Source organism: Ambystoma mexicanum, chromosome 6p (assembly GCF_040938575.1).
Source record: "Ambystoma mexicanum isolate Mex_15411 chromosome 6p, UKY_AmexF1_1, whole genome shotgun sequence".
Lineage (NCBI taxonomy): Eukaryota > Metazoa > Chordata > Amphibia > Caudata > Ambystomatidae > Ambystoma > Ambystoma mexicanum.
The window spans coordinates 1,277,576,438-1,277,588,806 of NC_090935.1; positions in this window are offsets into that span (position 1 = coordinate 1,277,576,438).

Genomic DNA, 12,369 nt, shown 5'->3' on the forward strand with positions numbered 1-12,369 from the left:
TGATTATTTCCAAGGAGCGAACAGATGATCTCGCTAGACAATTGCTACAGTCACAAGCCGGACAGACCCCGTTACCCGCATCTGGGGGAAATCTTCCTTCTACATCCTCTATGAATCCAGTGCAGATCAACCTACCTGGGAATGTACCTCTGGCTCCGCCCGAACGATTTTCTGGTGACCCAAAGAGGTTTGCAGTATTTATCAATCAGTGCCGGTTGCATTTCTTATGCCGGCCAGCAGCCTTTCCAACTGATCAAGCTAAAGTAGCTTTCGTGCTTTCGTACCTTAGTGGCAATGCGGCAGACTGGTCGATCCCTCTAGTAAATCAAGATGATCCGGTCCTCCATGATTTTCAAGCTTTTCAGCTCAGTATGGAGAAACTGTTCGCGAGACATTCACAGGGGCAGGCCTTGGACAATGAACTTCTTTCGTTGCGACAAGGTAATCAAGACCTTTTGGCTTATATTGCGTCTTTCAACAGACTGATAGTGGAAACTCAATGGCCTGAGGACAAAAGGATTACGCTGTTTTATAGAGGTCTACGTGGAGAGCTCAAAGATGTGTTAGCCCAAGTAGTGAATCCCCCACAAGATTGTTCGGACTATATAGACTTAGTCGTTCAAATAGATCACAGACTGCAGAACAGAAAGGCCGATCGTTCCAAGTTTGAGGCTCGAGTATTTTCCAAACCGCCAACTCCTTCCAAAGGAGTAGACTCCGGGGAACCCATGCAAATAGGGGGTCTGAAAGGTCCTCTAACACAAAAGGAGCGGGAAAGGAGAAAACAGTTGCAATTATGCCTCTATTGCGGAAACTCAGGGCACTTTCTTCGAGACTGTCCGGTGAAACCTGCCAAGAAGGCAGTCGGAGCTGCAGTTACCAAAGTTACAAACTCTGAGCAGGGAAACGACCTCGCCCGACAAGAATAGAGGTCCTCTTGCCGAGCGTGAAAACCAGTTCCGTGACCTCGCATTTCGTGATACCTATGGTCCTCATTAGCCCTGATCATCCGGATCGATTACATGCAATTGAAGCTTACGTCGACAGCGGTGCCATCGGCAATTATGTGGATCATGAAATGGTTTTGAGGATGAATCTAACTCTTTGTCCCAAGGCTGTAAAGGACGTCATTACTACGGTGGATGGTACGGAGATAGCCTCCGGGCCAGTAACGCATACCACTCAAGAAGTGACGCTAGTAAGTCAAGATGGACACCATGAGAAGATCGTGTTCGATGTGATCAAGGCCCCTCAGTTTCAGATTATTCTAGGAATACCTTGGTTAGAGAAACACAATCCTCTGATGGATTGGCGAGCAAGAACGGTCCAGTTTCCAGAATGTGTCTCTACTTGTCACCCTCCACCTGGTGTTGCACTGGCAGCAATTTCTTCAGAGACTCCCCAGTTACCTCCCGAATACCTAGAATACCAAGATGTTTTCCGGAAGGATCAGGCTAACTCTCTACCTCCTCATAGGTCTTATGACTGCCAGATAGACCTGATACCTGGATCTACTCCTCCTTGTAGTAGAATTTATGCCCTCACCGAGCCTGAGAACCTTCACCTTCGACAATACCTGGATCAATACCTGGCAAATGGGTTTATTCGTCCTTCCAAGTCCCCTGCTTCTTCAGCTTTGTTCTTCGTTCCAAAAAAGGAAGGAGACCTTAGAACTTGTATAGATTATCGCTCCCTGAACCAGATCACAGTTAAGAATAGATATCCGTTACCTTTGATCCCTGAACTCCTGGACCAAGTCAGAAAAGCATGCATATATACAAAGCTGGATCTTAGAGGAGCTTACCACTTGGTACGAGTAAAAGAGGGCGATGAATGGAAGACGGCCTTCCGCACCAAGTATGGGCTATTTGAATATCAGGTCATGCCCTTCAGACTTTGCAATGCCCCGGCCGCCTTTCAATATTTTATGAACGATGTCCTCAGAGAGCTCATAGATGTGTGTGTTGTTGTTTACATTGACGACATCCTCGTTTATTCTTCATCGGAATCTGAACATCGGAAACACGTGAAAATGGTCCTCGAAAGATTGCGTCAACACAAACTTTTCGCTAAGTTGGAAAAATGTGTTTTCAACGTGACTGAAGTTGAATTCTTGGGATTCATATTATCACCTGGCGGAGTGCGTATGGATTCAAAGAAGGTCGATGCAGTTCTCAAATGGCCATCACCATCCTCCGTAAAAGGTGTGCAAAGCATGTTAGGCTTCGCTAACTTTTACCGCAGGTTTATCCCCGAATTCTCTCGAATAGTCCAGCCCATCACTGCCTTGTTAAAGAAGAACAAACGTTTTGAATGGTCTACCGAGGCGGAACAAGCTTTCCAGGATTTGAAGACTAAATTTATCTCTGCACCAATCTTAAAACACCCTCGCCCCGAACTCCCCTACATCGTGGAAACTGATGCTTCAAGCCTTGCCATGGGGGCAGTTCTATCACAAAAGGACCCGGTAACCAATCAGTTGCATCCCGTGGCATTTTGGTCCCGCAAATTCTCGCCTCCTGAAATCAATTACACGATTACTGACAAGGAACTTCTGGCTATCAAGTCTGCCTTTAAGGCTTGGCGGCATTATCTGCTGGGGGCCCGACACACCGTTACTGTGATTACGGATCACCGAAACCTGCAATATTTGAAAACCGCAAAAGCCCAATCCTCTAGACAACTCCGTTGGGCATTATTCTTTGCCGAGTTTGACTTCATAATTACCTATCGACCTGGTACAAAAAACGGTAAAGCTGATGCCCTTTCTCGGATGGGAGTGGAAGAACACTTGATCAACCCTAAACCTGTACCAATCATTCCCGAACAAAGAATTCTGGGTGTAATCACCACACAATCCATAGAGGAAGTTAAGGATAAAGCCAGGCAACTTGTAACTCCAGCAGACATACAGAATTGGCATCTGCAGGGAAAGGACTTTGCAGTAAAGGACAACTTATTGTATTTCCAAGACGGATTATACCTACCCAGCACAGATTTACAGAAAAAAGTAATCTCTTGTTATCACGATTCTTTAATGGAAGGACATCCCAGTATAGCCAAGACCTCAGAAAAGATCAAGCGCTACTTCTGGTGGCCGTCTTGGAAAAAAGATATCAGAGACTTTATAATGTCCTGTGGAGTATGCGCCCAAAACAAGAGTCAAAAGGAAAGACCAGCAGGCCTCTTACGCCCTATTGACATCCCACCTCGCCCTTGGCATACGCTTTCTATGGACTTCATCACCGATCTACCACCATGCTCCGGATACAATACGATTCTAGTAATCGTGGACTTATTCTCCAAGATGGCGCATTTCATTCCGCTCAAAGGCTTGCCAACAGCAGCAACTCTGGCCCGAGAATTTCTCGAAAACATCGTCCGACTGCACGGTTTTCCTTCGGTTCTAATTTCGGATCGAGGTAGTCAATTTATTTCTCATTTTTGGCGAAGTTGCTGTCGGTCGGCTCAAATTGATGTGAGGCTATCGACCAGTCACTACCCTCAAACCGACGGACAAACCGAGAGGACCAATCAAACTCTGGAACAGTATTTACGCTGCATGCTGCAACAAACTGAAAAAACTTGGAAAGACATCCTTTGGATAGCCGAATATGCCTACAATAACTCTGTCCATTCGGGAACTGGGAAAACCCCGTTTTTTCTTTTGTACGGCAGTCATCCTCGAACCTCGGAGTTGGATCCCCTCCAAGATCTTGAAACACCAGCAGTAGACTACCTGCATTCTACAATCACCCAAGCCTTTAAGGAAGCTGTTTCTCACCTTCAAAGGGCTAAAGAACAATACAAGAAAGGAGCAGAACAACATTAGAAGGAAGCCCCTCAATATCAAGTAGGGGATCAAGTCTGGTTATCCACCAAATATCTACCTCTAAAAGGGCCACGCACATTCAACCCAAGATACCTTGGTCCCTATTCCATCACTACCATAGTAAACCCAGTAGTGGTCAAGTTGGACTTGCCCCCGCACATGAAGATACATCCGGTCTTCCACGTCTCTCTATTAAAACCCGTGCAACCTCAAACCCGACTAACTAAATCTCCAAAACCTATCCTAGTTGATGGAGAACTCGAGTTTGAAGTCAAAAGCATTCTGGACTCCAAGATCTCCAAATCTAAACTATTTTACCTAATTGACTGGAAAGGCTACGGCCCCCAAGAGAGATCCTGGGAACCTGCTGAATATGTCCAGGCTCCTCGCCTAATCAAAAGATTTCACCGAACATTTCCTGACAAGCCAAAACCCCCGGAGAAGCCCGGTTTGGGAGGGGCCTTGAGGGGGGGGTACTGTCATGATCTCTGCTTCCAAAAGGTCAGGGTTTTCCCAACTCCCTTGGAAGCAGATCCATAACCCAGGTTCCGAGTGCCAACCAGTCCCAATTGGGACCTTTTGGACCCAGTCCTGGCGCCAGTGGCACCAGGCTCATAAATATGCCCAGTCCCAGCGCTGGAAGCGCCGGGCTCATAATGCTTGGGTGGACTTACCTGCAGCAGACCATGCTGCTTACTTGCCTGCCAGTTGAGCCTCTGATCCTCTTCTGTTTGGAACTACTTTTCCTGTTGGGTGGGGCAGGAGCCACTCCCTAGGTTCAGAACACTGGAACTCTTCTGGAAAGCAGGAACTCTTTTCTTACCTAGGCGTGGCTGTGGAAGGAACAACCTAAGCACTACAGGAGGCTATTTAAACCAAACCCGATGGATGAATCTTGCTTTGCGTTATTCTGCATCCTCTGCAGCAGAACGCTCATCGTGTCTTCTGCATCTGATCCTGGGCCTAAGGAAAAAGGCTTACCATCCTGAATCCAGTCTTCAGCAACACCTATAAAGACAAGAAAGAACAGGTTAGCATTACGGTCTTCAGTGACAGCTCTTCACCTACCTGGTCCATCGGCTGTCACCAACGCCTCGCGCTGCATTCCGACATCTGAAAGACAAAGGCTTACCTACTCTTCGTGCGCTCCGGAGGTCTTCACACTGCATTCCGGCATCTGAAAGACAAAGGCTTACCAACTCTTCGCACGCTCCGGAGGCCTTCAGCGCTGCATCCCGCATCTGAAAGACAAAACAAGGTGCGTTTAAAGACATTGGGGAACTTTAATACTCACGTGCCATTACTCCTTTCCACATCTAACCCAGTGGGTATTCCGGCACCCTGCAGCCGCTCCGAACTTGTACCTGCAAAATAAAACGACAGTTAGAGCGCATCGTGAAGCAGGCAACAAGCGCTTACTTACGTGCTTCCAGGCGCTTCTATTCATCACACGGGCTCCATCTTCAACTCACTTCAGCCCGTCATCCACCATCGCCGGAACCCTGCAAAATAAGAGACATCATTACTAAAGACTTTAAAGACATTGGAATTACTCGAAACTTACCGTTCGTGCAGTAAACGACGGACAGCAGTCCTCTGAAGTCAAGAGGCCTGCTCCCCTTATCCAGTGAAGAAACTGGTTACAGCACCCTGCCCCGAGGCAGATGGAGAGCACGGCGTTCACTTACCTAAGGTTAGAGCGTTAACCTTCGGGGTTCTACAGGAGAAGAGAAAGGGAAGAAGAGAGAGACATTCAATAACCCAGTTCATTAATCCCATATTTTCTATCTGCAGACATCTTACCCTTCGAGTCAGACATACAGTGCACAGAGGTCCAGCCCAAAGAGCCAGCCGTGTGTTACACATCACCTTTGAAGATACGGTATACGCCCAGTCAAGACCGGCGCCTCTACGGGAATCAGGTGAGCGTTACAATTTGGTGCAGGAGGTCAGGGGCCCTGACGATGCATAAGGGCCCCGGTCACCAATAACAGCAACTGTGGGATAAGAGGAGGAGAGAAGAAGGGAAGGGGGAGGTAAAGAGGAGAGTCTTGAGGAGCTTCTGGAATGTAAGAAATTCCTGCTCAAGGCACAGGGGGAGGCTATTCCATGGGAGGGAGCCAGCTGAGGAACGCAATCGACGACCTACCCTGTGTTTGCCAAAATGCTTTCAACACAAAGAGTTGGTGCCAGTGGAATGTAGTGGACTAGAGAGAGAGTATTTAGTAGGATAGAGTTGAAGATAGTGGGGTCCCCTGACCCAGACAGCCTTGTGGATGATGCAGAGGTATTTGAATTTAAGCTGTGCAGCAACCGGGAGCCAGTGAAGACTTTTTAGGGCAGGACAGAGAGTGCATGGGCTTAAGGCCAAGGATAAGTCTTGCTGCCCAAATCTGGATTAGCTTGGATGTGTCGCAGAATGGAAGAAGGAAGATTCATGAGGAGGCTATTGCAGTAGTCAAAGCTAGGGAAAACCAGGGCTCGGGTAACATTAAACCTCTGGGGGAAAATGCGAAAAGGGAGAATTCCTTTGACAAGGAGGAGCAAAAAGTGGGACATCTTGGCAATGTCATGAGTGTGAGGAAGGAAGGAGAGAGAGTGTCGAAGATGACTCCAAGGTTTCTGGCTTCAGAAGAAGGAGTAGGGGAAGAGCCCAAAGAGGAAGGCCAGTGTGAGGGGAAGAAGGAGAGGGCAGGGGTCTCAAGTGAAGGATCTCAGTGTTACAGGCATTGAGGCAAATATTGTTGGAGGTGCACCAGGACTTGATGGCAGATAGGCAGTCAGGGATGATGGAGGGTGCAAGAGGGCCAGCTGGAGGTTTGAAAAAGAGCTGTGTGTCATCTGCGTAACACTGGACGTTGGAGGAGAAGGAGGCGACGAGGCATGCAAGCAGAACAAGATAGATGTTAAAGAGCCAAGGGGAGAGGATACAACCCTGGGGGACACCACAGGCAGAGAAGGAAGTAAGAGAGGAGAAGGTGCCTAGGATGACTTGGGAAGAGTGGTCCGTAAGATAGGATGTCAGCCAGTTCAGTGCTCTTTCCGAGATACCAAGTGTATTGTGGTGCCTTTGTATGAGGATGGAATGGTTGATTGTCTCAAAGGCAGAGAAGAGATTGTGAAGGATGAGGACAGCAGGGAAGTTGGAGTCCAGAGATGCGAGCAGTTCTTCACGGGTGTTCAGAAGAGCAGTTTCCGTGCCTCTGGATGCTCGGAATACAGATTGATGGTCGTAGAGACCATCAAAAAATACAGTGTGTGAGTTGAGTTGGGGCAATGCCAGCTTCTCCAGCAGCTTTCCCAGGAAGGGTGATGGAAATAGGGCAGTAGTTGGCAGGGAAGGTAGGGTCTGCTGAAGTTTCTTTCAGGAGTGGTCGAGCAAGTGAGTGCTTAAAGGCATGGTCTAGTAAAAAATGTTATTTAAAAAATAGATAGGCAACATAAAAAAAACTACTAGCATTCTCTTTTTTAAAACTTCCTATGTAAAATTTTGAGCTATTCAAGCTCAAAATTCGCAAAAGCAAGCACATGGGCACAACCATTTTGTAAATGGATGCCCTCCTGTGCTGGCTTTTGCTTTTGCGGCACTAATGAAGGAAAAGCCAGCCAGCTGTAGTAAACAAAAGCTACCGCTGGGTGGCTTTCCCTTCATTAGTGCTGTACGTGGAGGACGGGGACCGGAGACCAGAGCAGGAAAGCTGCAGCTGAATCTCGGTAAGTGCTATTTATTTAAAAAAAAAAAATAAGCACTAGCTGCGTTTTTTTTTCTAAGTTTTCCGGGCTGGAGGAGCCCGGAAAACTTAGAAATAAAACCGCAGCTTTAAAAACATTGTATTTATGTTTGTGGTCGCTTTTGAAGCGACCGCAAACATAAATACAACATTATTGTGTTGGAAAAAGCTGCGGTTTTTCTTTCCAAGTTTCTCAGGCTCCTCCGGCTCGGAGGAGCCAGAGAAACTCTGAAAGAAAAACCGCAGCGTTTTCCAACACAACCGCGTTGTGTTTCTGCCTGAATCTGCTTTCCCATTTGGGGCTCTCGGGCTCCCGGGGAGCCCGAGAGCCCCAAATGGGAAAGCAGATTCAGGCAGAAACAACGCGGCATTGCGGAAAACAACTGCGTTGTTTCTACCTGAATCTTCTTTCCCATTTGGGGCTCTCGGGCTCCCGGGGAGCCCGAGAGCCCCAAATGGGAAAGCAGATTCAGGCAGAAACAGTGCGGCATTGCGGAAAACAACCACGTTGTTTCTGCCTGAATCTGCTTTCCCATTTGGGGCTCTCGGGCTCCCGGGGAGCCCGAGAGCCCCAAATGGGAAAGCAGATTCAGGCAGAAACAGTGCGGCATTGCGGAAAACAACCACGTTGTTTCTGCCTGAATCTGCTTTCCCATTTGGGGCTCTCGGGCTCCCCACGGGGAGCCCGAGAGCCCCAAATGGTAAAGCAGATTTAGGCAGAAACAACACAGCATTTAGCATTTCCCATTTGGGGCTCTCGGGCTCCCCACGGGGAGCCAGAGAGCCCCAAATGGGAAATCAGCTGTAGGAAGAAACACTACGCGGCATGTAAACACAACCGCGTTGTGTTTCTGGGTGCTGTGGCTTTCACTTTGGGTCTCCGGTGCTCCCCTGGGAGCACCGAAGACCCAAAGTGATAGCCACAGCAGGCAGAAATACAACGCAGTTGTGTTGGAAAACGCTGCAGTTTTTCTTTCTGAGTTTCTCAGGCTCCTCCGAGCCGGAGGAGCCTGAGAAACTTGGAAAGAAAAACCACAGCGTTTTCCAACACAATAACGTTGTATTTATGTTTGCGGTCACTTCAAAAGCGACCGCAAACATAAATACAACGTTTTTAAATCTGCGGTTTTATTTCTAAGTTTTCCGGGCTCCTCCAGCCCGGAAAACTTAGAAAAAAAACCACAGCTAGTGCTTATTTTTTTTAAAAATAAATAGCACTTACCGAGATTCAGCTGCAGCTTTCCTGCTCTGGTCTCCGGTCCCCGTCCTCCGCGTACAGCACTAATGAAGGGAAAGCCACCCAGCGGTAGCTTTTGTTTACTACAGCTGGCTGGCTTTTCCTTCATTAGTGCCGCAAAAGCAAAAGCCAGCACAGGAGGGCATCCATTTCACAAAATGGATGCGCCCATGTGCTTGCTTGCGAATTTTGAGCTTGAATAGCTCAAAATTTTACATAGGAAGTTTTAAAAAAGAGAATGCTAGTATTTTTTTTTATGTTGCCTATCTATTTTTTAAATACAATTTTTTACTAGACCATGCCTTTAAGGAAGGCGGGCAAAGATCCAGTGTCAAAAGAGTGATTGCAGAAATCAGCGAGTGCAGGGGCAAGAGAGCCAATGTTATCCTTGATGGTCCTGGATGAGCAAGGCGAGACCTGATTAAAAGAGACCTTCATGGAGCGAACTCCGGTAACTTCTTCAGGTGTGACAGGGGAGAAGGAGGAAAGAGGAGGGCGAGGGGTCAAAGGAGGCAAGGGGGTGTGGGATGCATTGGAAGGGTGGGTAGCAAGGTTGTTCAGGATGTCCTGAGTTTTGGTGGTGAAGTGTGTGGCCAGTGCATTGCACAGGGCCTGGGAACGAGATGGGGAGAAGGAGACTGCAGAAGAGTTGGCTAGTTCCCTATAGATCTTGAAAAGTTCAGCCGTGTTGTTGGATGCACCAGAAACCCATGCCTGAATGTGGGTGCTTTTCTTGGCACAGATGAAGAGTCTGGATTGTCTTTGGAGCAGGAGGCAGGCCAGTTTGTAAGAGGATAAACCTAATGTTTGCCACTACTGTTCTCCCGCCCTGCACTTGCGTTTGAGGGCCTCAAGTCCGGAGACGTACCAGTTGTTACACTTAGAGGCAGGTTTCAGGTGAATCCTCATGACTGGGGCAGGAATCTCAAGAGTATTGGTGATGGAAAGGTGGAGGTTGCTGAGAGAAGAGTTAGAGGTAGAATCATAGGTAGGGGGAAAGAGGGATGAAGGTTGAAGCGAAGGCAGCAGCTAACACTCGGATCATAGCGTGGATGTTAGTGAACGAGGTTGGCAGGGCTTTTTGGGGGTTGGTCAGAGGGCCAAAGGGATCCAGGTGGGAAGAGAGGAGAGAATGGTCTGACCAGGAGAGAGAGGTGACTTGTGGTGGGGAGTGGCCAGAGTATATGAGGGCATCCAGAGTGTGTCCAGCTGAGTAGGTTGGCCCAGAAGGGAGAATGGAGAGGGAAAGCAAGGTGCAGAGGTCAGTGAAGAGAGTGGATGCAGAGACAGGGCAGTCCAATTGGAGGCTGAAATCATCCAGGAGGAGGAGATTGGAGGTGGATGAATGTAAGGAACAGCAGAAATCTTTCCATTCAGAGAGGAACAGGGTGGTGGCACCTGGAGGCCTGGAAATGGTGGCAATGGTCAGGGTGGAGATGGGAGAGATGACCAACTTGCAAACAAGGCTTTCAAAGAAAGAGTAGTGCTGCATGGGTAAGATGGAAGCACAAACCTATTCAGGGAAGCTTAAGGCACTCCCTCCCACCCAAGCGGTGAGATCGAGGCTTAAAGATGATCTTGAAGCCGACAGGGAGGAGGGAGTCAAAAGCAGTGACTGAGCTGGCATTGAACCATGTCTCGGTAAGAGCGAGAATGTCGAGATCAATGTCTTCAAGAGGAGGCAGATGTCAGAGAAGTGTTTGTTGGCTGAGCGGGCATTAAGCGTCTCTGCCTAAATATATTAAATTGAGAATAAAGTAGTACTTTGCCATATTCTTTGAGTCTGTCCAGTTATTTGGTCTGAGACCTTTATTGGTAATCCCATCTATCACTAGAGAAGTTACTGGTGCTAGAGCACATTTCAGCAGCAGTGCGGATGGTTCAAGTCTAATTGACCTAGTCGCAAATCCAGATTCTCAGAGTTTTGGCAGCTCTCGTGATAAGCCAGAAGACCGTGGAGCTTCCTGTGGAGAACGGCGTGCAACAAATCACGTGAAAAATTATACGATTGATAGGTCCCACTTTGTGACATGGATGGAAGGTGCACTAGTCGGTTTAGAGAGAGTCGATGCCGAGGCATTCAAGGTGAGCCACAGATGGTAGTAGAACACCAAAAGTGGAATAAATAAGGGGGAGGGAATGTGTTGTAAATAATATATATGTATAAAGATAACCACATGTTTGGGTACTATAAAGAATAGAAGTAGATACCTTGATTCCCAGTTCTAAAGGGGCAGTGGGGGACACACTAAAATGACTCCAAATAGGGGTTCTAAGGATACCTGAGGCAAGGCCAACAAGAAGAGTGTGTACCAATCTCCAAAATGGGGCAAAAATGAGATGAGATACATTTACTAAAGATAGTAAAGGCATACGTAGGGCAAAATATATTGAAGTGCACATGTGTGGGGTTATAAATATGTCAGTGGGCCTCATTATAAGTTTGCCAGTCCGGTAGTAACGGTGCCGCTAAGCTACCGGCACCATTGCGACCGGACCGGCAAACTATGAGTTGTGATCGTAGGTGCCTTTCAGCCCACCAGGTCTGACCTGGCAGGCAGAGTGGCACCTGCGAGCACAACTTGTTGGATGCACCGGCATCATTCATGAATGGTGCCGGTGCATCCGACCTCCCATTTCCCATTGAGCCCTCTGGGGCTCAAATGGGAATGGGGAGAAATTAGTACTGGCACCCAGCAGTGGTGACGGACTGGGTCCGCTTGGGTCGCAATGCCTCCGGACTTCCCCATTGCCAGGTGCCGGTAATTTCACGAGTTTGGCGGCAGCCGTGCTGGTTTTACCGGCACAGCTACCGCAAAACTCGTAATGAGGCCCAGTGTTTTGTTGTGTTTTGTTGTGTTTTGGTGTGTTTAAGCTAGTATATATAAAACAATCTAAATTAAGGTGATTTTTCATATTTTTCATATTTTTTTATTAAGAGATTGACGTCATTCAGAAGGATAACAATCTTAAAATATCAATAATTAAACAAGATATTAAAAATAGATAGAAAGTGTAAACAAAGGAAGAAAATGAACATCGTTGTATAGAATTTTTTAAAAGCAGATAAAATATTTTGATTTTCAGATAATTAAACTGCAATTGATGGTGCCTGCTCAAATTGATCAGTGTGGTATATGTGATAACATAAACAGAACAATAACAAATTGGGTAAGTACAGACAGTCATAATCGACTTATCATCATGGGAGACACTCTTCTCCCACACCTATGCAGGAAATTATCAAGATGCACAGCTAAGATAAGGAAATATCAATTGGAATGTATCTGAGGTACAACTAATGAGACACTTATGAAATGGCCTCAAGAGGGTTTGTTGTCAAAAACAACATTGTGCCATATGACAATGTATTTGCATGCTACACATAAGGGAAAAACATTACAGAAAAGGTTGGCTGTTTTAGAGCTATGGAAGATGTACAGAGTGAGAAAGAAGATCCAGCAGAGAAGGAGTGGATGCTTAATCAGCTTGAAGGGCAGGATAAAACGCCTTTGGCTCTCCTTCCCCTCCTGTAAACAAGGGCGTAGAAACAGAGGAGAAGGGATTTT